This window comes from Arvicanthis niloticus, chromosome 10 (assembly GCF_011762505.2).
Source record: "Arvicanthis niloticus isolate mArvNil1 chromosome 10, mArvNil1.pat.X, whole genome shotgun sequence".
Classification (NCBI taxonomy): domain Eukaryota; kingdom Metazoa; phylum Chordata; class Mammalia; order Rodentia; family Muridae; genus Arvicanthis; species Arvicanthis niloticus.
The window spans coordinates 36923926-36928895 of NC_047667.1; the positions used below are offsets into that span (position 1 = coordinate 36923926).

General features: G+C 34.1%; 1 non-coding gene across 1 annotated transcript; it reads right to left on the bottom strand.

Annotated features, from left to right (window-relative positions):
• Window positions 1-4176: 4176 nt before the first annotated feature.
• On the bottom strand, window positions 4177-4280 carry LOC117716705 (U6 spliceosomal RNA). The gene has a single exon (XR_004607801.1). It is a non-coding gene; the product is annotated as a U6 spliceosomal RNA (small nuclear RNA).
• Window positions 4281-4970: the final 690 nt, after the last annotated feature.

Here is a 4970-nt window from a genome sequence, read left to right on the forward strand (position 1 = left end):
AACACATGTTGGCAATGATGAGGAAACAGAGGAACACTTCTCCATTGCTGGTGGGATTGCAAACTGGTACAACCTCTCTGGAAATCAGTCTAAAGGTTCCTCAGAAAACTGGAAATAGATCTGCCTGAAGACCCAGCAATACCACTCTTGGGAATATACCCAAAAGATGTTCTACCATGCAACACGAGGACATGTTCCACTATATTCATAGCAGCCTTGTTTGTGATAGCCATAGGTTGGAAACTATGTTCAACTTTATATGCAATCACAGTTTCTTTTATTCTGCTTCCTGCTTTACAAATCAAATGGAAAAATTTTAAGCCTTCAGCTTGACTGCCCACAGCAATGGTCATGTCAGGATCCAGTAATCAGTGTGGCTTATTTAGTTGGAATCAGGATGGTCTTTTCTTAAAAGATTTAAGTGGTTAAGGGGATTTGTATTCTGAGCTGTTTTCATCTCATTGGTAATATCTATGAAACAGACTATATCAAACTATTCCATATTCTGATCAGCATTGAAATATTTGTAATTTTCTTTCCTAAAATAAAATATAACATTTTAAAATCTTCATTATGCCAGAAGTCATCTCAAAAGAATTACATAAAGTCATAGATCATACCTTTCTAATCAATTCTGAAAACAATTTCAGTGATATTATTGATACTAAAATATCAAAAGTATCTACATTAATGTGTAAGAATACTGAAAAAAGCCAAAAAATTTTCATCCATTTTTCAGGTTAAGAGTTTTATCCCTTATGATAGAAATAGATGGGCTGGATTAAGAGGGAATCAAAAGTACTGGAGAGTGGTAGAACATGCCTTTAATTTCAGTGGGAATCAGAGGCAGGTGGATCTCTGTGAGTTGAAGGCTAGACTGGTCTCCAGAGCATGTTCCAGTACAGCCAGGTTTATGCCAAGCAATATAGTCTGAAAAAAAACCAAAGAAACAAACAAATAAAACAAAAGCCGCTAGCTCTATGGTACAGGAAACACCATGCATGCCCAGAAATTGAAAATCCTTAAAGGGAGAGTGAGACAATCGTATTCTTTTCCCTTGCTAATGTTGACATTTCATGCAAAAGAGAATCATCTCTAGATGATTCTACAAGTTAAATTGACCTATATTTTCATTAGATCAAACCTAGGTGTTGAGGTCTAATGATGTAAAAGAGGAAAGGACAGTAGAACAGAAAGATGACATAAATGCAATTCAAAATAAAGTCTGATCATCTCTGTTTATTAGACTATGGAATAAAGTAGTTGAATAGCATTTTGTAGGACAAATAAGCCTGATCATTGTCTTATATTTTATTCTTGAGAAAGTGGCTCAATTCATCCAGCACTCTGATCTCTAGCCATGAAATAAACTCAAGAATTGACAGATGCATTACTGAAGCACAAGTAAAAACTGCAGGTACAATGCTTGGACACATGCTACTTAAGAGTGTAAACAGGTGGGGGAATCTGGACATTTGATATTAGGATGTAGAGGAAACAGTACTAAGATTAACTGGACCTTTTGAGCTCTCTCAAGAAGAGTAACTTTCCCCAATAAAGACATAATATAAATTGTTCTGTTGTATTGTAGTTGTATGTCATACCACAGGATACAAAGTTGTTTTTCTGTAAATCATAGTTAAAACCATTTTATGCCTCAATTGAATTTGATAACACCACTTTATCTAATATAGAACAGCTGCTTAGAAACCTGCTGCTATTTTGTTCAGACTGAAATCACTACTCTCAATGTATATTATTCTCTCCTTTGCTATGGCACTGGCTATATCCTAGTACTTTGTTGGTATTGCTTTTTAGCTTCAATTTTGATTCTTAGGGAAAGCCCATAGGAGGCATTGAGATCACAAACTGAAACTTGATCTCCATTATAGGTCCTCTGCCATAGCTTATGGAGCTTCAGTACTTCCTAGGGTTTTTAATTTGGTTTAAAGCTACATATCAGAGTGACACATTATACTTTAAGTCTGTGAACAGACATATGGGACACACATTTATTTATAGCTTAGTCCTTTTATGTCTATGGTTAATAAGGAACAACTCTAATTGTGAATAGCTCTTTGATCCCTTGTAACATATTGCTTTGGTAGAGTTTATTATAGTTGTTCAAAAAAAAAAAAAAAAAACCAAGCAGATCCTAATAAAGTATCTTACTTGGTTAAACATTAGGGCAGTTCTTCACCGGATGTTAATACTTGTTTTCTCTATAAAGGTATTCTTGGATCTGAGATTTAACAGGATCTAGCCAACTTATTAAAATAAAATCTCAAATTATCAAGATATCTGACACTGTCATTATTACTAAGATAGGGAAAAAGTGACATAAGCAGCTATGAACACTAATAATGAATTTTTATGCCATGTGCCAATATGGTTTTTTTAAAACAATTGACTTTTTAAAAATTTTTTTGAAATAGAGCTTATGTGCTGTTGATCTTTAATCATAAAATTGATATAACCTACCAATCAGTACTGAAGAGTTTCAATAAAAGATTGTTCTTATTGGTTTGGTCTGTGATCATGCCTGTGAAGGACTGTCTAAAGTTAATTGATGTGAGAAGACCCAGTCCGCTGTGATCAGTGCCATTCCCTAGGCAGGAAATACTGAATTGTGCAAGAGATCTTGATATGATAGACTGCAACTTGAAATCGCAAAGTAAAATAAATCTCTTTCTATTGTAAGCTGACTTAATATTCACTAGTGGTTCATATGCTAAAGATGTGACTCTGAACTGGTAGCAATGTTAATATGATAAAAATTATACAAGATTAGGCCTTATTGAGAAATATTTATTACTGATGTTACATTATGACCCTGAACCCTTCTCCTCTCCTAGTCTCTTTCTCAGTCTTCTGTTCTTTCTTGCTCCTCTGTGGGCATCCATGAGGTGAACAGTATTACATGTTATAACTGCTGCACCAGAAACATCATGATAAGTGTTCATGCATAAAAATGTCTGAAAAAAGAGCCAAGGTTTCCTCCTTAAGGATGACTATCATGGCTGTTGTTACACAGTGTCAGAAAGGTGACGGAAATAGAAAAAAAAATGTTACAATGGACAAATAAAAATTTGTGAAAGGTATTTATAATCCGGAGTTATAAAAGCTGGTGATCGGTACCTGCTGCTGCATTTGTTTTTAAGGAAAAAGTTATAGTCCATGAAAAAGAAATAAACAATTAATGTAGGAAATAAAGTGTGGCACTTCTGTCTGGAGTAGAACAGATAACCAGGTCATAAATTTGAGATCAATGTCAAAGCAACAGGGTATGTAAGGACTGAAAATCAGCCCCCAGGGATATAGCAGGTGCTGCAATGACCAAGACTGCCATTTCTATCAAGGATGGGAAACAAAATGACAGGTCCTATCACTTTCTGGACATAAAAGACACTGTAAATGGGTTATATTTTCCTAGCAGTTGGTGTTAGGTCAAGAATCTCATTTTCTCTCCACATAGCCAGCAACAAATTTGATTCACAAGTAGACACATTTTTATCTTTTAGAAACATACAAATTCTTTATAAAGGGTATGTAGAAAGATAAATTCATAGATAATGAATAGAAAAGCACACCCAGCACAAATATATAATAATTGTTCCACAAAAGTATGACTACTTCAAACTTGAAATTTTTAAAGAATATAAAAGGTCAATTCTGTTATTTTAAGATTGTCCATTCCATATACAAAACAGTAAACTAATTACAGAAATATGGTACTTAGTTTGCATCCCCCCTTTCTCACATGTTAACTGCTAAGGATCATCTTATAAAGCATCTGCCCAACACCTGGATTATTGTAGATTCCGGTCACTATTCTCCTTCAGTAGCAACCCCACCCCTCTAGGACTCCTGAGACTGGTTACAGTCACGTTTATCTTTCTGTTGGTTAATTTTTATTTATTAATATTTTTGTCATTCTGAACATAAAACATATGATAAGCATAGCTTCTAACATGGTACTTAAACATCTTGTTAAAATCTATATGCCTTATTAATTTATGCAAACTATGTTCCCTTAGAAGACATTGATTTAATTTTAATCATCAGATGGCTAAATTTGTGACAAAGGACCTTTATAATTTAAGCGCTAATATATATTTCAACTTTTATGTATCTAAACATGTATTCCCCAAACAAGAATACTTATTCTTTAATGTAAAAATTAATAGTTGTTTATTTATCAAATTAGTAAAATTTGTGCAGGGGCCATGCTAATCTCTGTATCTATCAAATATTAGTATATGGGCCACTAAAACAAACACAAAAGTATATATATATATATATATATATATATATATATATATATATATATATATATATTTACCAGATTTTAAGTTAATTTTACACACACACACACACACACCACACACAGAAACACAGAAACACAGAAACACACATAGGAACGAACATGCACATGAGTGGGATCAGAGATACTATGTATAGGTAGACTGTTGCTCCAAGAAGACATGAGTTATTTCATGAAAATACAAAATCTAGGCAGTGAATACCTACCAGTAAGTTAATTGGAGATCAATGGGACTCCTGAGGTACCCCAGACAACACAGGCTATTATAAGACCCTATGCTAAAAATACTAAACACTTCAGTTGTAGAACATAAAAAAAAAACTCAATCTCTAACTGAGGCAAAATCTCTTTTCCTTCTACCTAGCTTCCTTAGTGCTGAAACATGCTATACAAGCAGCTGGAGGAGAAAATACATATATGGTCTATGATAATTTGAATAATAAAGGCCCCATATTTGAATACATGGCCATTAGGAAGTATGGCTTCTTGATATAAATTAGTAGATGTGGCCTTGTTTGAGTAGGTGTAGCTTTGTTGGAGAAAGTGTTCCCTGGAATGAACTTTGAGGTTTTAAGGAACCAAGTCACCCAGCGTTTCTCTTTCCTCTGCTCTCTGCAGATCTGCTTGTAGAACTCTCTAATTCTCT